This window comes from Suncus etruscus, chromosome 4, assembly GCF_024139225.1.
Source record: "Suncus etruscus isolate mSunEtr1 chromosome 4, mSunEtr1.pri.cur, whole genome shotgun sequence".
NCBI lineage: Eukaryota > Metazoa > Chordata > Mammalia > Eulipotyphla > Soricidae > Suncus > Suncus etruscus.
The window spans coordinates 123,184,466-123,208,670 of record NC_064851.1 but is presented as its reverse complement, the minus strand read 5'-3'; positions in this window follow the sequence as shown (position 1 = coordinate 123,208,670).

Genomic DNA, 24,205 nt, shown 5'->3' with positions numbered 1-24,205 from the left:
TCATTTCACTGTTATGTGGTAATGCAGGAAACCCTGCCTTGAAAGCAATTGTTGCTGTTTCCAAGTCTCCAGGATGTCATATGAACCCACTCTGGAGCAAGTCAATACCAGGGCAGTATTAGGGCCTTCGCCAATAGAAGTTGGATTCCTGGTGCTGGTACAGAAAACCATGCCAGTTCCATAGATGTTATCCAAGGTTCAGGGATGAATGGTGATTGTCTGACTGTCTAAACCCTAAGTCAAACATCTATGACAAATGTTTAGGGTGTAAGGTCCCACATAATATAAAAATTATGAGTTCCTATCCATATTAGAGGTAAAGACTTCTTTCAATACACAAGATTTCCCCATTTAATGTGCCTATGCAAAAAGGAACAATGCCACATGATACTACTGTTGCACGTGGGGGTAAAAATAACAAGCTAAACAATCCCTATAACCTGATTCTAACATGAACTCAAAACCCAAGAGAAACTTATCTATTAGAATTTCCTACTAAACAGATCCAATAAAGGTATGGGGAAAACTACCTCTACATAAGGAAATAGACAATAAAAATTATATCTAATAAGGAAATACATCTAAATAAATATATAAAAGAAATATACATATCCCCTTTAAATTTTTTGAAATAGTTGGGGTGGGGGTAAAAGAAGTTTTATCTTGTGACATGGTATTGTGTAGTCTGGAAAAATGGCTCCCAGCAATCATGGATCAGGAAATGTCTCAAGCTGGGGATTTCTCAAACACAAAATTTGATAGTGAACAACAGTCCACAGTGAAGGGAGATGAGAGAAAAGGAGACACCAAGAGCAAATAAGCAGCAGTGATGGTGGCAGCTTCTTCCCAGGCTGAGGCAAGGTGGAAGCTTTTTTTCATTTTGGGAGCTGGTTGGTAGCTGGTTGGAGTGGGGTGAACATTCGGTTCCTGAGGAGTTGAGAACTGAGGGGAAAAAGAGGATAAATAGGGAGAAATAACAGATCAGGGATGAGAGTGAAGGGATAGAAAAGGATTTGTAAAGTAGTAAGCCAGGGGTGAGAGGGGTGGAGAAAAGGGTTATATATGTGTATATATATACATATGGGGAAAGACTATAAACAATATAGACAGACATGAATATTACAGATGGACATTAGATATAGAGGTACCCAATGCATAATAATGTACACACATAGATAAACAATGAAGATCTGTTGCAGTTGAAAAACTGATCCAAATTGAATGGGTCAGAATGCTTATAAAATATAAAGCTGGCGAGTCAGATGGAAAGGTTTTCAATTTTCTAGGCAAATCATCATTGGTGAGGCTAAAATCTACTGCAAAAAGGCTTCCTGGGTTAGATTGTGTATAGAGCATTCTAAAACAATCATAATTTTCAAGTTAGAATACTAAGCAATATAGTAAGGAGTCAACACCAGGAAACATAATCTTGTAGGTCTTGAGTATTCAGACTCCTTTAGTTAAAGCAAACTGAAATCATGAATATTATGATGTAATAGTAAAATTGAATTGAAAATAAATTGCAATAACATACTCAATGAATGAACACTGTAGATTGCACCTTTATATTCAGAGGATGCCCAATCCTTTTAATTTCTGCTGAATATTTTTTAATTTTGTGAAGAGCAGCATATGAAAGACCAGCAGAGTCAAATCTCCCAGAAAGAAGACACTCCACAAAATGGTAAAAGTATATACAAAAATATTGTTACCCCACCCCCATCTTCCTATGTAACCTTACCTGATAGTAAGACCTGCTCATTTCTTTCTTTCTCTTTTTTTTTCTTTATTTAAACATCTTGATTACAAATATGATTGTGATTAGATTTCAGTCATGTAAAGAACACCCCCCTTCACCAGTGCAACATTCCCACCATCAATGTCCCATGTCTCCCCTGCCCATTTCTGGGAGGGATCTTGGGAGGTATCAAAAGGTTTGCCTCAGGGGCAGAAATAGGATTTGGGGGATTGATTCAAGGATTCAGCAAGGGAGAAAGAAAGGGTGTTGGCTGGAGAGACAAGGTTGAGTGTAGGGCTGAAATGGATCTGACTTGAAAGGTTATGATAGCCACACATGTTGGCCAGGGCCTGAACAAAGCTGATGTCTCCTGAGACTTGTCTGTGGATCATTTCCTCATGTCTACTCTGAACCCTCAGACCCGCTGGCTGGAAGAAATGGGTTGCAGGAGCTTGGACCGAGCTGGAGGAGAAAGGCTTCTTCATCCATCTCACAATTCATCCATCCCATCATCATCCAGCCCCATCCAGGGCTGTTTTTCTACAACAGGGGTCTTCAAACTACGGCCCGCAGAGGAGTCTGATCCGGCCCGCCAGCAGTGAGCGCCGTTTGGTTGCCAAGATACCTGCCAGCATATACACTCAGTGTATATCCAAATATCAGGAACCATGCACTCAAAATGGTAACCATCTTTAGTAGCACTTATGCCTGTGAACAGACTTTATCAAGAATGAAACATCTGAAATCTCCAACCAAATCAAGATTAACTGATGCCCACTTGCATCACTTGTTACGGCTGGCAGTGACAAATATGGAACCGGACATTGATCATCTCATTAGCCAAAAGCAGGCCCACAGTTCCCATTGAAATGCGTGATCTGTTTACTTATAAATGGTTTTCATTTTATTTATATAAGATATGTGCAGTGTGAGTAGGAATTAGTAGCTCATATAATCCGGCCCTCCAGCTCTCTAAGGGACCGTAATCTGGCCCTCCAGCTCTCTAAGGGACCATAATCCAGCCCCCACTTTAAAAAGTTTGAAGACCCCTGTTCTACAAGTATCACAAATGCCAAGTTGTAAAAGTTATTAAAGCACTTTCTTGTTTGGGAAATGATAAAAAATTTTAGATTCATGGGAAAATAGAGATTGATATATAAACAAACATACCTATGACACACAAGTCCAACAGATGTAATGTTATGTCACATTTTTAGCTTTTTTCAAAAATATTTAAATCCTCTTAATGTCCTCCCTATCATAAACCTACCCAAGATAATTCTCAAGGCAGCTATAGTTTTTAATTTATAGTTTTAATTAAGGAATATTTATTTCTATATTTGTTTCTATAGTGCTGGAATAAAAGTATATTTGTGCCTATCTTTGTGTCTATTCTGCTAAGATAAAAGTATACTTTTCTGCATACTTCTACAGAGAAATAATAAATGGGCCAGAGCAATAGTATAGCAGGTAGGACATTTGCCTTACATGAGCCTGACCTGGGTTTGATACCTGGCATTCCATATAGTCATCTGAGTACTCCTAGGAGGTATTCCTGAGTGCAGAGCCAGGAGTAATCCCTGAACATCTATAGTTTTAGGCCCCCTTCAAATAATAATCTTCATGAAAATGTTCACAGCTTATTTTAATAAATTTTGGGTTTTTCTCAAGCTTCTGTGCATATTCTTTTGTTCTGCTTAGGCATATATTTAAATAATGATAAAGTAAACTTAAATATTATAGAATAAGTATCAAGGTAGGACTAAAAAAGTGCCTGCAAGTATGGTGCTGTGGGTTTGATCGCCACTGCCGCCATGTGTTCAGCGTGGTCCCTGCAGTTCTGCTATCTAGACCCCTGGGACTTCAACTACGTCTGCCATTCCAGCACACAGAAGGTATGGGGGAAGGTGCAGCTAAAATGTGTGACCTCTTTTGAGCACCAGAACTCAATTTGGAGAAATGAGCACTACAGCCAGGAGTGATGGTCCCTGGTAATTTTAGAACACCATAGTGGAATTGTTGCAACTGGAGAACACAAGGTACTGGTGCAAGCTCTGCAACTAAAGTGTGCAACCCCTAGCAAGCACTACACCAAGTGTGTGCAACCCCTGGTCATTATAGCAGCAGCAGTGATAACAAAGAAGAAGAAATAAGGAAGTCTGAGACATTTTGGCTACCACCAAAATTTGCCCAATTCTCCTATTGCCAAGAATAGCCTCCTTAGAAGAAGTGACAATTACTCCAAATTATGTTCTCATTTGCTTGAGTGTGATTTTGACATATTTGTTCAGTATGTAGGTAAACCACTTCCCAGCCCTGAGAAAAGCTCTTGATGGCTTGTTAATGCTAAACGCTGATTCGTATCTCTCAAGCTAATATTTATTTTATTGTTTTGTTTGGAGGCCTTCCCTGCTAGTACTCAGGGGTTACTTTCTGATATTGCTCAGGGGTCCTTGTAGGGTGCTGGGATTGAACCATGGTTGGTCACATGCAGGCCAAACATCTTAGCCCCTATACTATCTCTCTTGCCTCCCACATTAAATATTTAAAGGACAATATGGCATGTGGTTCCAATGTCATTTACACTTTGGTCAAAATAGGAAAAGCTCTTCTGTTCTTATCTGTCACATCCCTCTAGTTCACAAGGAATTCCTTTTGATCTCAATCATCAAACTCACTAATATGGCTTCTGCTCCCTCTCCTTCTACTAAAAACTGTATTTCACATATTATCTCTTTAATGTGTGATTTATTAGTATATTATAATATTTATATTATATTATATTATATATATTTATATATATTATAATATTATAATATGATTGAAATTCTCAAGTTAGAATTTCACTGATTATTTATAAATGATTTTGTTTCACTTTTTGATTTCAGTTTTTGGGCCGTACTTAGCATTATTAGGGGGATCATTCAGAGCCAGAGACCAATTGCTAGAGCTCAGTAGTTTTGAAACCAGCTGCATAATAATTTAGAGTTGACACATGAGAAAGATGGTTAAAAAACTGAGAGCAGTGATAGATTCTTGTATACTTTTGGTGCCTTTATCTGTCAGGGATAATCGTGAGAAGTGATATGGTAGATCTGGATTATGTATTTATTATTGTCTTTTATTATAAAATACAGTTTGACCATTCTTACCTAATTTTAATATTTAAAAATAATTTTTGCTTTTTCTTTGTTTGACTTTCTCCCTGATATGCTCAGTTTATACAAAAATGATAGTATCTGGAGATAGGAGAGTAGCTTCTAATAATTGACCAAACCCCCCCCCCCCAAAAAAAAAAAAAAAACCACGCATACACACAGACAAAAACAAAAAACAAACCTCAGGCGCTCCCCCTGCTGTTTTACAGCCGACACTACAGTCTTCCTTCAATTTTATTTTATTTTTTTTAAACTTGAAAAAAATATGGTTGAAGTTCTGTGATTTATGTTATTAACGATGGTCTCCTATTTACATAATTTGAACACAATGCCCTTCAACAGTATACCCATTTCCTTCCACATGACCTCAATGTCCATCCTTTTAACAGCCCTCTCCCAACTCAGTTGTGTGAATCAATTCTCCTGTTGTGTTTCCTTTGGCCCTTTATTGCTACTTTTATGTGTTTCCTTAAGGTCTCACATATAAGAGAGATTATTCTCTGTGTGTGTGTATATATATATATATATATATATATATACTTTTTCTTCTAACTTACTTTACTTAGATGATATCTCTGAGTTCCATCTATAATATGGCAAATTTTGTGATTTTGTTATTTCTTTGAAGTGCATGACATTCTATTGTGCTATATATTCTTGATCCATTCATCCATATTTGGGCATTTGGGTTGTATAAGAAAAAGACTGTCATCCACTGTTGGTGGGAATGTCATCTTGTCAGCCTATATGGGAAGAAATCTCTCCAAAAAATAGGACTTGAACTCTCATAATGTCCTGGTGATACCACTCATTGGCAGCTATCCCTAAAAAAAACACATTAATTTAAAATGATATATTGCACATTCATGTTCATCGTAGTGCTTGCTTAGTACAATATTTCCGTTCCATTTTAAACCCTAGCATACAAGTAGAAAATCCAGGTTGATCATTTGATCTAAAAGTTATATTACTACTTGTTATCTTTGAGCATGATGATTTACAAAATCAGGATACAACAGGAGTCTCTTTAACATTTTTTGTTTAGGGGGATTACACATGGAGATGTTCAGAGATTATTCCTGGCTCTGCACTCATGAATTACTCTTTGTGGGGCTCAGGAGACCATATGGGATGCCGGTGATCAAACCCAGGTTGGGACATGAAAGGCAAGTGGCCCTACCCTCTGTACTATCTCTCCAGCCCCTGTTTAAGCATTTTATCTGAACTGATTTAAGCTAGCACCAGAGGTTGTGCCCTTCATAGAATCTATGAAGCATGTCTTTAATAGTTTGAAAAGCATACTAGTTTCGTTGACATTGGGGGTGATTGGCAAGTTAATAATGGTTTTTGCTTTTAAGTAACTTACTATCTTGGGGTAGTAAGCATTTATGAAATAATACAGTTAGATAGGTACATTATTGAAGGTATTAATGAATCTGGAATATGACAATAGAATGACAACAAAAGAAAAATAGACAAATTAGACTTTAAAGTTTAAAACTTTTGTGGTTGAAAGGATGCTACCAACACAGTATAAAGAAGTATAAAGACAACCTAAGGAGGCAGAAGGTTATAACAAATATAGTTAATTAAAGTTAATATCCAGAATATATAATTAATTCTTAGAAATCAACAACAAAGTAAATACCCCAAAAGTTAAGAAATGGTCCAGGGGCCGCCTGCCTTGCAAGTGCCAGCCTAGGATAAACTGCAGTTCAATTCCCTGGCATCCCATATGGTCCCCCCAGGCCAGGAGCGATTTCTGATCACATAGCCAGGAGTAACCCCTGAGTGTCAATGGGTGTGGCCCCCAAAACAAAACAAAACAAAACAAAACAAACAAAAAGAAATGGTCCAAATATGTTTGTAATCATGGTGCTTAAATAAAGATATTTAAAAAGACACATACACAAAAGCATTTTTTTAATGGATGCCAATTTTTATGTTTCAAAAAAATAAGCAAATAACTTGAATAATGTATTTCTTTAAAAATAATAAATGGACAGTAAATACATAAAAAGATGTTCTGCATCACTGATCATTAAGAAATTGTGCATTATTTTTTTCAGATTGGGCTTATTTATTAAGAATTTTTTAATTTCTTTATTTAAACACCATGATTACAAACATAATTGTAGTTGGGTTTCAGTCATAACAAGAACGCCCCCCCCCTTCATCATGCCTCATCACCAGTGACCCATTTCTTCCCTCCCTCACCCCTGCCAGTATTCAAGACAGGCTTTCTACATCCCTCACTCACTGACATTGTTATGATAATTCGCAGCATAGTTATTTTTCTAACTACACTCACCAGTCTTTGTAGTGAGTTTCATATCTTGAGCCAGTCCTTCCGGCCCTCATCTCTGGGAATTATTTCAATATCTTTAATTTTTCTTAAAACCCGTAGATGAGTAAGACTATTCTGTGTCTCTCTCCCCCTCGAACTAATTTCAATCAGCATAATAGATTCCATGTACATCCATGTGTAGGAAAATTGCATGACTTCATCTCTCCTGATGGCTGCATAATATTCCATTGTGTATATGTACCAGTTTCTTTAGCCATTCATTTGTTGAAGGGCATCTTGGTTGTTTCCAGAGTTTGGTTATTGTAAAAACGTGCTGCAATGAATATGTGAGAAGGGATTTTTTGTATTGAATTTTTGTGTTCCTAGGGTATATCCCTAGGAGTGGTATAGTTGAGTCAAATTGGAGCTCAATTTCCAATTTTTTGAGGAATCTCCCTATTGTTTACTATAAGGGCTGGACTAGAAGGCTTCCCACCAGCATTGAGAGTTCCTTTCTCCCCACATCCCCGCCAGCACTGATTGTTCTTGTTCTTTGTGATGTGTGCCAGTCTCTGTGGCATGAGATGGTACCTCATTATTGTTTTGATTTGCTTCTCCCTGATGATTAGTGATGTGGAGCATTTTTTTCATGTGCCTTTTGGTCATTTGTATTTTTTCTTTAACAAAGTGTTCATTTCTTCTCCCCATTTTTTCATGGGGCAAGGTGTTGTTTTCTTGTTAAGTTCTATCAGTTCTATATTTTCTATATTAGCCCCTTAACTGATGGGTATTGGGTGAATAGCTTTTCCCATTCTGTGGGTGGCTTTTGTATCCTAAGCACTACACTACTTCCTTTGAGGTGCAGGATCTTCTCAGCTTAATATAGTCCCATTTGTGTATCTCTGCTTTGACTTGTTTAGATAGTGCTGTTTCTTCCTTGAAGATGCCTTTAGTTTCAATGTCCTGGAGTGTTTTACCAGTGTTGTTCTGTATACCTTATAGTTTCAGGTCTGATATCAAGGTCTTTAATCCATTTGCATTTGACCTTGGTGTATGGTGTTAGCTGGAGGTCTGAATTGGTTTTTTTGTTTGTTTGTTTGGGTTTTTTTTTTTTTTGGTTTTTGGTTTTTGGGCCACACCCGGCGATGCTCAGGGGTTACTCCTGGCTGTCTGCTCAGAAATAGCTCCTGGCAGGCACGGGGGACCATATGGGACACCGGATTTGAACCAACCACCTTTGGTTCTGGATTGGCTGCTTGTAAGGCAAACGCAGCTGTGCTATCTCTCCGGGCCCCTGAATTGGTTTTTTTTAGCAAGTGGCTGACCAGTTGTCCCAACACCACTTGTTGAAGAGGCTTTCCTTGCTCCATTTTGCATTTCTTGCCCCTTTATCAAAGATTGATTGTATATCTAGGGAGCATTCTCTGAATAGTCTAGTTTATTCCACTAATCGGAGGGTCTGTTTTTATTCTAATACCATGATGTTTTAATGACTATTGTTGTTTTTTTTTGTTGTTGTTGTTTTGGTTTTTGGGCCACACCCAGCGTTGCTCAGGGGTTATTCCTGGCTGTCTGCTCAGAAATAGCTCCTGACAGGCTTGAATTTCAGGAGTGTTTGATTCACTTCTTTGAAGAATGGTATGAATACCCTTAGATGGATGTGTTAAATCTGTACAATGCCTTGGGGAGCATTGCCATTTTAATGATGTTAATCCTCCCAATCCATGATCAGGGTATATGCCTCCATTTCAGCGTATCCTCTTTTATTTCTTGAAGCAGAGTTTTGTAGTTTTCTTTGTATAGGTCCTTCACATCTTTAGTTAAGTTGACTCCAAGATATTTGAGTTTGTGTGGCACTAATGTAAATGAGATTGTTTTTTGCTATCCATTTCTTATCTATCATTATTGGTGTATAAGAAGGTCATTGATTTTTGAGTGTAAATTTTGTAGCCTGCCACTTTGCTATGTGAATCTATTGTTTCTAGAAGTTTTTTGGTAGAGTCTTTAGGGTTTTCTAAATATAGTATTATGACATCTACAAACAGTGAGAGCTTGGCTTCTTCCTTTCCTATCTGGATGTCCTTGATATCTTTTTCTTGTTAATTACTATGGCAAGAACTTCCAGCACTATGTTGAATAGTAGTGGTGAAGAGGGCAGCTTTGTCTTGTACTGGATTTTAGAGGAAAGACTTTTAGTTTATCTCCATTGTGGTAGATTGCCTCTACTATATTGAGAAAAGTTCCTTCTATTTTCATCTTGCTGAGAGTTTTTTTTTTTATCAAGAATGGGTGTTGGATCTTATCAAATGCTTTCTCTGAATTTATTGATATGATCATATGGTTTTTCTTTTTTTTTCTTGATATGGTGTATTATGTTGATTGAATAACTAATGTTAAACCATCCTTGCATTCCTGGGGTGAAACCTACTTGGTCATGGTGAATAATCTTCTTGATGAGGCATTGGCTCCTATTTGCCAGAATTTTGTTGAGGATCTTTGCATCTGTGTTCATCAGGGATATTGGTCTGTAGTTTTATTTTTTGCAGCATCTCTGTCTGGTTTTGGTATCAAGGTGATGTTAGCTTCATAAAAACTATTTGGGAGTGTTCCTGATTCTTCAATTTCATGAAAGAGCCTGAAGAGGTTTGGTAGAAATTCTTCTTGAAAGGTTTGAAAGAATTCGTCCATAAATTCATCTGGGCCTGGGCTTTTGTTTTTGGGAAGACTCTTGATGGCCATTTTAATTTCCTCAGTAGTGATATACCTGTTTAGATTATGCAATGTCATCCCGGTTTAACCGTGGAAGACTATAAGAGTCCAAAATTTATCCATTTCCTCCAGGTTTTCATGTTTCGTGGCATAAAGTTTTTCAAAGTAGTCTCTCATTATCCTTTGAATCTCTGCAGTATCTGTGGTGATCTTCCCCTTTTCATTCCTAATCCGATGTATTAGATATTTCTTTCTCCATTTCTTTGTGAGTTTTACTAGTGGTTTATCAATCTTGCTTATTTTTTCTTTTCTTTTTTTTTTTTCAGGCCACACCCATTTGATGCTCAGGGGTTACTCCTGGCTAAGCGCTCAGAAATTGCCCCTGGCTTGGGGGGACCATATGGGGCACCAGGGGATCAAACCGCGGTCCTTTCTTGGCTAGCATTTGCAAGGCTACCTTACCTCTAGCGCCACCTCGCTGGCCTCACTTATTTTTTCAAAGAACCAACTTTTGCTTTCATTGAACTTTCGAATTGTTTTTTGGATTTCCATTTCATTGATTTCTGCTCTAAGCCTTGTTATTTACTTCTGCCTACCTATTTTTGGTTCCTTTTGTTGGTCATTTTCTAGTTCTAAAAGCTGTGTCATTAAGCTTTTTATATAGGCCCCTTCTTCCTTTCTGATGTGTGCTTGCAAGGCTAAAATTTTTCCATTTAGTAATACTTTTGTTGTGCCTCATAAATTCTGACAATTTGTGTCTTCATTGTCATTTGTTTTCAGGAATACTTTGATTTCCTTTTTGATTTCATCTCTGACATACTGGTTGTTCAGTAGTGAACTGTTTAGTTTCCAGGTGTTAAAGTTTTTTTTTCTGTGTTTCTTTGTAGTTCATATCTAATTCCAATGACTTGTGGTAAGTGAAGGTAGTTTGTACAATAAGAAATTGTACATTAGTACCACAATATGAAATTCTTAACTTTCATTTGGATGAATATTATCAAAATGTAAAAAATAAGTATATCTAGAAAAATTGTAACTTTGTGCCTTGTTGCCAGAAGTTAAATGGCAGAATATTTATGGAAATGGTATGTGGCTTCTCATAAAATAAAATAATAGAATTGTCATATGATCCAGCAATTTCATTTCATTTCATTTCATGCCAAAAAATTGAAGGCAGAAATATGAGTGTTCATTTTTGTTTTTTGGTTTGTGTTCACACAAATTCATCAGGGACAATAGCCCCTAAGGTAAATACCAAATGTCATTGAAAGAAATGAATAAACATAATGGGATATATTTATTTTGGGAATATTCATACAATGGAATGTTATTCAGTATTAAAAATGAAGGAAATTCATATACATGATATAACAAAATCCAACATTGTTCATATCTCCAGGTCAAAGACTTTAGGGTTTACAACAAATTGTCAAGAAATTTTAGGGAACAGTGGGGGAGAGTCTATAGATTCATAAAGAGAGTTGAAAGTTATAGCAAATACTCTCCCTTTGAAATAATGTCAACAGTTTTATGCATATATCATTTTAACTCACCATCAGAGTGCCAACTTCCCTCCACCAAAGTCCTAGATAGCCTTCTCATTCCTCCCACCCAGAGAAGCTCAATTCTGTTGAACAAATCTCCAGTTCAGTTGTCTTTGCCATTTGTTGCTTTTTTACTTTATTTCTTTTGGTTTTTGGGCCACACCCGGCAGTGCTCAGGGGTTACTCCTGGCTGTCTGCTCAGAAATAGCTCCTGGCAGGCACGGGGATATGGGACACCGGGATTCGAACCAACCACCTTTGGTCCTGGATTGGCTGCTTGCAAGGCAAACGCCGCTGTGCTATCTCTCCAGGCCCACTTTATTTCTTTATATCCTTAAGTGAGAGAAAGTATAGCTGAAATTATAGCTGATCCTCTATGCCAGCTTTATTCAGTATTATACCCACTAATAATATTCATGTGATCACAATTTACATAATTTTATCTTATTTTTAATAACCGAGTAATATTTTTATATATATGCACCACAGTTTCTTTGGGTACTTGGCTGTTTTGAATAGTGTTGCAAGGAGCATAAGGATACAAATTTCTTTTCTAAATATTGTTTTGTAACCTTGAGATATGGAGCAAGGAAAAACAAAATTGTTGTCCAGAGATGTACATCAGGGTGGTAAAACTATATTTATAAAATCTCAAAGAAGTGATTGTTATAAAAATGAGGCTAGAGGTTACCTTGGCAGATCTTTCTTCCTTGACCAACATAGTGAGGAACTCTTGCACATGAGACATTCTCCAAAACAGACCACATATTGGGACATAAAACATGCCTCAACAAAGTCAAAAGTGTAGAAATCATATCAGCTATTTTCTTAGATTGTATTGCCTTGAAAATAGAAGGCAATCACAAAAAGAAACAATTCAAATATCTGTAAATAAAATAGCTCATTACTGGGGGCCGGAGCAGTGGTGCAACCAGTAAGGCATCTGCCTTGAGCACCTGATGTTGGATGGATCATGGTTTAGTGCCCCACCATCCGATATGGACCCCAAACCAGGGACGATTTGTGAGCACATAGCCAGGAATAATCCCTGAGCATCACTGGGTGTGGACCAAAAATAAACAAAAAAAATAGCTCATTACTGAAAAGCTAGTGAATTTGAGGAGGCAATTAAAATTTTCTGGAAAACATGAGAATGAGGACCCGACCTACCAAAACTTTGGGAAATGGCATAAGCAATGTTGAGAGAAAAGTTCATAGCTATGTAAGCATCCATCAGGAGGTAGAAAAGGCCCACATAAATAATTTGCACAACGTAGGAAACTAGAAAATTACCAACCAAAAAAGCCCATAGTAGTCAAGAGGAAGGAATCAATAAAACTTAGAGTAGAAATTAAAGAACTGGAATATGGTTTAATTCAAAAGTTCAATGAAACCAAGAGCTGCTTCTTTGAAAAAGTAAAAAAGATCAAGGAACCACTATAAAGACTCACAAAGAGAGAGAACCCTAAAAAACCAAATCAGAAATGAAAGGTGAGACATCACAACAGATACCACAGAAATTTAAATAATCATTAAAGATTACTTTAAGAATTTTTACATCGGGGCCTGGAGAGATAGCACAGTGGCATTTGCCTTGCAAGCAGCCGATTCAGGACCAAAGGTGGTTGGTTTGAATCCCGGTGTCCCATATGGTCCCCCGTGCCTGCCAGGAGCTATTTCTGAGCAGACAGCCAGGAGTCACCCCTGAGCACCGCCAGGTGTGGCTCAAAAACCAAAAAAAAAAAAAAGAATTTTTACATCATGAAACAAGAGAACCTATAATAAGTGGATACATTCTTAGATTACCATAACTTCCCAAGGCTGAACCAAGAAGATATAGAACACCTGAACAGATCTGTCACTTTCAAAGAAATTGAAATGATAATTAAAAGTCTTCCCCAAAACAAAAGACCAGGCCTAGCTGAATTCACCAGTCAGCTCCTTAAAGCCTTTACAAAATATCTACTGATAATCCTTTCAGGCTCTTCCAGGAAATTAAAGAAACAGAAATACTCCCAATTAGTTATGTGAAGGAAATATCACAGATATTTGATACCAAAAACAGACAAATACACTACAAGAAAAGGAAAATTATAGGCCAATATCACTGCTAACACAGATATAAAGACTCTCAACAAATTATTATCAAATAGGATCCACCAATTCATCATAAAAACATATATCAGGACCAAGTAGGATTCATCTAGGAAATGAAAATATTTTCAACACATACAAATCAATTAACCTAATATACCATATTAATAAAATAAAAATTAAAACTATATGATCATATCCATATATACAGTAAGATCCAATACATATTCATAATAAAAGCTTTCAACAAAATGGGAATTGAAGGAACTTTCCTCAACATTATCGAAACCATTTACCATAATCCCATAGCAAATATTATACTCAGAGGGAAACACAAAAATCTTCCATGTATGATCAGACATAAGACAAGGTTGCACAGTCTTGCCACTTCTATTTATTATAGTATTGGAAGTACTTGTCATAGCAGTTAGGCAAGACAAAGATATCAAGGGCATCCAGATAGATAAGGAAGAAGTCAAGCTTTTATTATTAACAGATGGTGTGAAGACTCTAAAAACTACAATAAAACACCTATAAACAATAGATTTTTATAGTAAAGTGGCAGGCTACAAAATTAACATGCAAAAGTTTATGACTTTCCTATATGTAAATAATGAAAGAGAAAAAGAGGATATTCAAAACAATCCCATTCACATTTGTGCCTCAGAAATCAAGTACCTTAAAATCAACTAGAGAACACTGCTTCAAGAAATTAAATTAAATTAAAGAAAATGGAAAAACCTTTTGCTCATGGATTTGGAGAAATAATATAATCAAAATGGCAATACTACCTAAAGCACTGTACAGATGCAATACAGTCCTTAAAGTATACCTATGCCATTTTTCTAAGAAATAAACCAAACACTCCTAAAATTCATATAGGACAATAACACCCTCGCCTCTTGAATAGCTAAAGCAATCCTTAGGGAAAAAAGATAGGAGGCATGACTTTCCCCAAATTCAAACTACTATAAAGTGGTGGTGATTAAATTAAAATAGCATGATACTGGAATAAATACATACCCTCGGATCAAAATAATGAACTTTAATATCCTGAGACAGGTTTAAGGTATAAAGTCAATTAATCTTTGATAGAGGATCAATAAATATGAAAGCCTCTGCAACAACTGGTCAGCTACATGCCAAAAATAGATCTCAGACTTCTTTTTAAATACATGCATAAAAGTCAACTCAAAATGGATTAAAGACATGTAGATCAGACCAGAAACCATAAGGTACATAGAAGAAAATATAGGCAGAGCTTTTCAAGAATGAAACACCACTGAACAAATAAGAGGAAGAAAAGATTAACAAACAGAACTACATTAAACTAAAAAACTTCTGCACCTCAAAGGAAATATAAATATATTTATGGAATGGGAGAAACTATTCAGCAATACCCATCTGATAAGCAGTTAGTATTCAAAATCTGTAAGGTACTTGAAGTGCTTGACAAGAATAAAAATCTAACACCTTAAAAATGGGGAGAAGAGATGACATGGTTTTCCTCAAAGAAGTAAAATGGCCAAAAGGTGTTATATTAAATATTAATGATAAAGTCCTGGATGGTGCATGGATGGATAGATGGATGGATGGATGGATGGATGGATGGATGGACGGAAGATGGATGGATGGATGGATGGATGGATGGATGGATGGATGGAAGATGGATGGTGAGGCCTTTCTTGGCTAGACATGGTGCCTGCAGCCTCTTCAGCCCACAGGTCTATGGGTATCAGTAATGGTGAGGAAATGACCCACAGCAGTCATGAAGTTTTAGGAGTGATCCAACTTTATTATAAGGCCCTAATCATCATGTGTGGCTTCTAAGCTAAACAGCCTCTGCATCCATGCTGTCTCTGATCTCTCTGCTGCTTCTTCCTGCTGCTTCTCTCTCTCCCTACCCCCAAGCAACCACTTAAATTACCAATTACAAACCCCTCCTAGCTATGGGAAGGTCTCACGGATATATCCAGGTAAGATAGGCAGGAAGTTGGGGTAAGGGTAACATCTCTGGGTTTTTTGTTTAAAAAAAAAGAAAAAAGAGAGAGACAAAAAAGCTTTTATTATCCTGACTCATGCCAGCCGAAGGCGGGAACCTAATATTCCCCAAGCGACAAAGTTTAAAGTGCATAATTAAAATATCAGCCTTTTCCATAAACAGAACTTTTCTGCAAAATACACCTGTAGTTTAAAATTCTTAATGCTATTTCATCAAGCACTTTCATACTGGAACATTCTTAGTTCCTTTCATTAAACTTCCCTAAACAAAATTACAAGAACATTTATACAGAAAATACAGTTTGGAAACAGGCTACTACATTAAAATACACCATAAACCATTACGTAATTGGAAATATTGATTAGGAAAACTATAAAACACATTTAAACCAGCAAGATAATGATGTAACTTTGATTGAGATAACCTAAAACAGTTAAAATAAAAGAGGTTTTAAAAATAAGCTTTTCAGTTGGGTTCTGCTTGCTTCTGCTCTCTTTTTCCCATCACCATCACCAGGGGTCTCAAACTCAATTTACCTAGGGGCTGCAGGAGGCAAAGTCGGGGTGAGGCAGAGCAGGCCGCATAAGGGATTTCGCAATAAAAATCGCATTAGTAAGAAAAAACACAAAAAATAGCATTAAACATTTGCATATCCCGAATGGAACTGCGAATGTATAGTGCGATTTTTTTCTAGTCCGACCTTTATGGAAAGCGATTCCTCCACAAACTGGAAATTGAGCACCCATACTATCCTGCTATATACCCGAGGAACACAAAAATACAATACAAAAGTCCCTTTCTCACACCTATATTCATTGCAGCACTATTTACAATAGCCAGACTCTGGAAACAACCAAGATGCCCTTCAACAGATGAGTGGCTAAAGAAACTGTGGTACACATACACAATAGAATACTATGCAGCTGTCAGCAGAGATGAAGTCATGAAATTTTCCTATACATGGATGTACATGGAATCTATTATGCTGAGTGAAATAACTCAGAGGGAGAAAGAAAGACGCAGAATAGTTTCACTCATCTATGGGTGAAAAATGAAAGACATTTTTAGCAGTATCTCAGAGACAAGAGAGATGAGGGCTGGTAGGTGCAGCTCATGACATGAAGCTCACCACATAGAGTGATGAGTGCAGTTAGAGAAATAACTACACTGAGAACTATTATAACAATGTGAATGAATGAGGGAAGTAGAAAGCCTGTCTTGAGTACAGGTGTGGGTGGGGTTGGGAGGAGGGAGATTTGGGAAATTGGTGGTGGGAATCTTGCACTGGTGGTGAAGGGTGGTGTTCTTTACATGACTTTAATCATACAACTGCAATCATGTTTGTAATCACGGTGTTTAAATAAAGATAATTTAACAAATTTTTTTTTAAATTTGAAAGTCTCAAATCCTGAGGTCAGAGATGTAAGGAGGGGCCCCCAATGAGGAGACCTGATAAAGAACTTGGACTCTATCCTGAAAGTAAGTGTAGGAGAGCAGATCAAACAGGAGCTGAAGTTTGAGTTTCAGAAAAACAATCACTCTGGGAGGCCATAATTCAGTTCAGCTGATGAACCTGCTTTTGATCCCTGACACCCTATGGTTCCCTGCCAGGAGCAAATCCCTGAGCACAGAACCAGGAGTAACCACACCAACATAAAAAGAAAAACAGTCACTTGGGTTGCAGTGTAGAAGTGGATGCAGAAAAGGGATCTTGGCATCCTGCTCTGTAGTTGCACAGTGTATAGAGAGAAATAAATGGATTAAGGAGATTAGAGGTAAAATGCACAAGACCATGACTGTTTGGATGTGGAGCTTAAGACAAGAGAAAGAGACTGCTCAAAGGATCATGGTGAAGCAGTAGAGATAGACCTGGTGTCTCCCTGGGGAAAGGGAAGATTGGAAATAAAGTCAGTGATTTGCCTTCTATTAGATGAGATGGTTTTGGCTAGACTTCGGACCTTAAAGAGCCGGCAGGATCACAAATCCTATCTTTGAAGTGGTAAAAAGCAAACAGCAGGAATGAGTAAAAAGGGGTGAAGGGAAAAAAGGAGACATTTATGTTTTGATATCTTTGTTTGGGAAGGTAAGATTTATTTGTCTAGCAATTTTTTCTTCTGTCATTAGAGAATGACTGCAAGATCCTTCAGAGGACTCTTAAGAACTGGTGTTTGCAATAGTAGTTATTTTTCCTTCCCAAAATTCAGATTTTTTTTCATTTTTCATTTTTTTTAAAATTTGGTGTTTGAGCCACACCTGCCAGTACTCAGAGTTCTGTGTCGTGCGACCATTCCTGATGAGGGTCAGACCTATATGGTACCACTGATTAAACCAAGATTAGCTGCACACAGAGCAAGCACCTTACCCCCTGTACCATCTATGTGGCCCTCAGTCCTCGCCTCCCTTAGCCCTTTGTTTCAGTGATCAAAGCCAAATCATTTGTTGCATGTAAGATATACATCTTACCTTACGATTGAATCCATCCCTAGGCCTTTAGTTCAGTTCTTAATTTTTCTAACTTTTCCTACCTTATGAATGTCCTGTCAAAGTATGACCATAAATTAGATAGGTAAAGTAGACTATAGATATTTCTGAAGTTTGTGAACCAAACTTATTAAGTTACAGTTTAATTGGGACTTGACTATATTCCTGTGTGTGTGTGTGTGTGTGTGTGTATTTTTTTTACTGTATATAGAATAGAAAGAATTTAGGGAATCACTAATTCTTCAAACTTTCACAGATATATTGTTTGTGACTTGTAGCCAAAACATACAATTGAAAATGACTATCTAATTTGACATTTTTAAAACTACTTCTCAAAATGTCCAGAGTTGGCACCCCTAGAATTCCTGAAGTGTTACTGAGGTGCTGATGTTTGTAATAATGGCTGTGCTTTATGTATGCAAAACAATATCCCCAAAAGTACAGAAAAGGGCTGTAACTTGTAATGCAAAAAACATGCATGTATTTTCCATATCTACACTCAAGTACTTTTCTTCTCCTGTCACTTTTGGTTGTTTTTATAAAGAGCAACAGGACTAGATCACAGATTTATATTCTGATATAAAATGGAAGCCAAGTTTACATAGACTATCCTGGTACTAGAGGGTAAAAAACAAAAACGTTTTATTGAAAAAAATTTTACTTTTATAACTAGAACAAAATAATGATAGAGGAGACTTAATTATGTTTTTGTCAAGTGTTGCAGAGGTATTCCTGGAAATAATGTAGTGAGAAAGATGCATTCATAAAGCTCTACCTAGTATTTTATAGACTTTTTAAAACTAAATAAAAATGATGTTAGTGGAGAATAATAAAAGCAAAGCATTCTCAGTTTTTCAATTCTCTTAGGGACCTGGATGGGGGTGGGCTGGGGTGGGGTGGGACTTACAGATGTAACACACCTGTCGATGTTCAGGACCAGGCTTTGCTGCTTTTTGAGCCATAATCACTGCCCTCTTGGAGACTGTTTTTTGTTTTGTTTTGTTTTGTTTTGTTTTGTTTTTGAACCTTCTTTGCTTAGAACAAAGTTCCTCTTCAGCCCTTTGCTACCCTCGTTTTCTTTTATTGGCAGGGGGTGTTCGGTTGTCTTTTGTTTATTGGCCCACATTCATTGATCTTCAGGGTTTACTCTTCTGTGCTCAGGAATCACCCTTTATGAGGTTTGGGAGACCATATGGGCTGTTGGGGATCAAACCTGTGTTGGATGTGTGCAAGGCAAGCACCTGGTTCACTGTATCATCTCTCCAGCCTTAAATTATCCTCATTTCCTATGGTATTAGGAAATGCTGTATTTCATAGCCCTGATCAGTGTCATATAGACAACATCCTCTCTTGCTTTGCTTGTGTGGTGGCTCTTCTCACCATACAGAAAGTTTATTAAAGATTATAATAGCCTTCATAATGACTCTTATATAACCAAGTAGTCCAACAATAGTGGGGTCCTTTCAGCTCTAACCAGCAGTTCTCTTCAGAGTGTGGTTCTTCTCTCTGGACCAGTTTTCCCACTGTTAGTCACATTTGTGTTCACCAGTAGACACTCTATATGCACACATACAGAGCCTTCTAGGATTGTGCCCCTTTGTAAATGCATGTTTTACTACACACTTATACGTTCTCAGATTATGAGGTTTTAGAATATCAGAAAATCATTTTTCTCTCCTATCTGTGCTCAGAATCTTTTGAGATGTAGACATTGTCAGGTGAAGATTAAAAAAAAGTGTATTTTGTGACTAGGGAATGTGACTCCATGTTTGGAAAAAGTGGGCTTGAAGCATTTACCTTGATTAAAACTTATACACAAAAAGCACAGAAGAGCTGTGTATCTTCCAGCCAACCTGGGAGATACTTGTTTTCTGTGGGTACTTGCTTTCTGGCACCCAAAAAGAAAGGGGGGGTAGGTGAATGTGCTTGGATCTATCTCGAAAACCACCAACCACCAATCACACAAATGAGAGAACAGGAAAGGGTGGTTGAGAGGCAGTCGGGGGTGGCTCTAGTAACATCTCTCCACATAGTGAACACACACACACACACACACACACACACACACACACACACTCTTCAGGACCAAGGATAATGGAGAGCCAGGATCAACAATAAGAGAACAAATAGAGTGAATGAGAACGAGAGGCCAAGTGAGAGGGGCCAGGCTCCAGGCTGCAAGGGAGTCTGCAGCATAGACCTCTTTCTTCTGAGCTCTCATTCTCAGAACCAAACCTGGAGGCAGCATAAAGCAAAGAGTTAATGAATAAATAAGACAGAGTTTTCCACGTTTTCTTTGGAATTTTGATTTTTATTCTAAAGTGCCCTCAAGGATATGACGATTTGGAAGTGAGGAAAAAGAAATAATTAGTAAAATAGATGACATTCATTGAACATTGACGATGGGGGCAGGCACTGTCTAGTGTGCTCTGAATATATTAATTTTCTTAGTCTTCTTAGCAACTTTATGGGGTATGTGTACTTAAATTTGTTTCAAATATGATGAAATTGAGCAAGGAGAAGTCTAGCAGCTTGTACAAAGGTACACAGTAGTAGGTAGCAGAGTCAGAAAGGAAGCCAGTGGCCAAAGCGGTGGCACAGGGCATAAGGCCTTGCATTCAGTAGCCTAGGATGGACCTAGATTCTATCCCCAGGTGTCCCATATTGCCCCTAAGCCAGGAGCAATTTCTGAGCGCATAGACAGGAGTAACCCCTGAGCATCATCGGGTATGGCCTAAAAACCAAAAAAAAAAAAAAAAAAAAGAAAGCCAGTTCTAGAAGCAACACTGAATGAGAGTGGCAAAAATCTCATTGCTCAGTTTCATACCTTACCCTCATCAGTTCAGTTCCAGATCTCAATTCTGGATTTGTTTTTTGTATTTCCCTGAGCTTGCAGCAAGAGTTAATTGTTGAGGGACTGGGTTGAGCCTTGCATGCAGCTGACCTAGATTCAATCCCTGGCATCTCATATGGTCCACCAAACACCACCAGGTGTGATTCCTGAATAAACAGTAAATCCTAAATAATTCTGGGGGTAGTCCAAAATCAAAAAGTTAACTGCTGACTGATCAGGCTAAACATAGTCATATATAAGGTAGAATTTCTTGGCTAAGTCACTAACATAGAAGGGTCCCTACAAGTCTAATAACCCTCAACCCTTACATTTTTGGCAGATGGGTGAATCAAGTACTTTTTGACTTGTCCTGAAGTCTGGGTGATGATGGGAGGGTGGGCAAATAAAAAATCAGAAGTCCAGAAAAGCTTACTTTAGCTTATGCAGTCTTTTGACACATACTTAATGAGATCCTACTACACCTTAATTGTTGCCTTTTAATACCTTTGCTGAATCAGTTAGGTAGATAAGTGTAGCTCCTCAGCCTTCTTTTCCTGGTGTCTATAGCAGCCCAGATTGGAGGGCCCCCACTGTTCAATAATGCTTGGAAGCACAAGTGAGTGCTGTATTAACACTCTTTCTGCAGAGCTGGCTGGAAGCTTCTAAGTTCTAGCCCTGCAGAGCCATGGGGACCTACCCAAAGCACCAGCCATCAGCTTTATTTCTCAAGCCTCAGGAGAAAACCTTTGATTTCATGGGGATGATTATTTTTATTCTTGCCTACTCAAGGATGAAGCCCAAGAAACAAGAGTTTGCCCCTTTCAAAGGCATCACAATGGATCACCTCCAGTCAAACCCACTGTTTTTTGTATTTTGTTATTTCTGGGTTTGGTTGAGCCTCTCTTGGAAACCATGACTATACAACTTACTTAAAAGACTGAAGGGATTGGGTATAAGAGACTCAGACAGAGTGGGGTATGTGTGTGGAGGGGGAGGTGAAAAGGGTGGAGAGAATAGATGGGGGCACAGGAAGGCTGGAAATAATGTGTTGTCAAAGAAAGTGCATGAACACATTGAAGTTATAATCAGGCATTAATCAATTCTACTCTGTAGTGATTTTTTTTTAATCTTTGCAAAATCGAACTACCCCAAGTTTGACTTTTGGCTAAATCTGGAAAATTGGAACTTTGAATGAAAATTTTAGAAAAATATATCACAAAGCACATGTGTGCGCACACACACACACACACACACACACACACACAGAAAGGGGGGGAGAGAGAAAGGGAAGGGAAACTTTTATCCTAAAGTCATTGTAAATCCAAAGCAGGGTTTTATCCTCCACAGTTAAATGAGAAAGAAAAAAATCAAGACTACCAACATTTGAGGTACAAAGACTGTCATGGGCCAGTGGAAGTTTGCAAAATTATATGTAAATGACCAAAGTTTTTACTGTGGTGGCCCTGTGCATTCCCAAAGTTAATCCCAAAGAGAAAATCTACTTAGCAAAAGAAAGTTTTGTCTAATTTGGTTAACAGTTGAGAAGTGACAAAAATGCTGAATATATTAATAATTTATATTTCCAGGGTAACACTATATCTTTAATGCTTCACTGCCAAAGGGAATTCAGATTGGCTTAATGCTTAGAGGAAATAAAGCCTGAAAGACCTTCTTCATATTCCGTATACAGCACTGATGAAAATGGATGTAAGACATGTGTTCCAATAATAGGCATCCTGAATTCTCCCATTGCTGCATAATTTGTTTCATTCCATATTAGTCAGTGTGTGTTTGTTACCCAGAATGCCTTCTGGTCTTAGTATTCTTCACTTTTCCTTTTCTGCTATATCAGTTCAAAACAGGAAGAGACATTTGTTTACATCTCATAATTTGTAGTTACAAGTTATAGGAATATGGTATATGGTGTAAGGGCTAAAACCCCTTATCTGCAAACCTTGTTTTAGGTTTGTAGACACCCCCGCCTGCACCTCTGGAAACTTAGCAAACACTTTCTGGACAGTGGAATGAAGTTTTGCTTTGCTTGTTCATTTTGGGGGGCTGGTCTTTCTAAAAAATAAATGGAGCTGATTGCAGCTCATCATTCTGTGACCTCAGTAATTAGTTTACATCACTGCTACCTTCAACTTTGTTTACAGAAATACAGAATACAGAAATATTTTCTTCCAATTAATCTATTTAAGGCAAATTGAAGTTTGGCTCAGAGACTTCTGAAAAGAGAGGGAACCAAGCTATTTAATTTTGAATGGTGTAGATAAAAGGCTTCAAAGCTAATAGAGAAAAAGAAAAGAACAAAGTAAAAGATGGAGGAAAAAATTAAATATTTACAACCACCAGCCAGTGAAATATCTTGTTCAATTTGCCTGTTTACATAAAATAACAGTAGTATATATTTTTCTATCTGGGCCAGAAAAACATGGTTTCAGTTGGCATTTTAAATACATCACTATTTAGTGGTTATGGGAACGAAACAACGGAAATGCTCCTAATCATCAGTAACCAAGTCTGGCCTAGACCCTAATTAAGCTATGGGTGGAATGAAAAATTAAATTTGCCAATAGGCGAATGTGGATCAGGGGACCTAAAAATCCGGATCCTAGAATTTAGTCTGAACCCTGCGCTAGGGGCAGCAAGATGGGGTCTTCCGAGGAAACAGACTGCTTGGAAGTGAGGAAGTCCCGCTTCCCTGTGGAAATCCTGGGAAAACTCGCAATAGAGTTTGATCTCACCATTGCTTGGAGCTGTCCCAGTCTGGGCTGATCCATGCGTAAAAGGCGCAACAGACTTACCTATTACTCCAGCGCCCTGTAGTTGCCTTTTGAAGACCGAGTCAGTATAGACTCAGAGTTTGTAGGCAATTGGCCGGCGTGTGTGTGTGTGTGTGTGTGTGTGTGTGTGTGTGTGTGTGTGTGTGTGTGTGTGTGTGTCCGTCCACGTGCGCGCGAGCGCACTTGGAAGGTTTTGGAGTAGATTAAAAGGGCATCCAGCACCGAGCAAGCAAAAAGCCGCAGGAGTCAGATTGGGGCTGACTCAGTTTAGACTAACTTGGCCTGAATCCCACCTTCTCCCAGGCAAAAGTCCACTGCGCACGTGGCTGGTACGGTCTGGAGCCCATTCCCTGGTGCTGAGCTATTTAGCCTTTCCCTCTTCTGACAGACCCTGCCGTGGTTCTCCAGTCCGCCATTGCTATCATAGTGGCACCTCTCACCTTTGGGCCCTGAGAGATGATGGGTTGCGCAGGAACCCAGCGCACCAAAGAAATCCAGTTGAATCTTTATTAGAAAACATTTATTGCCAGGAAGAGGCTAATTCACTAGTTCACTTCTGGTCGCCCCCACCTA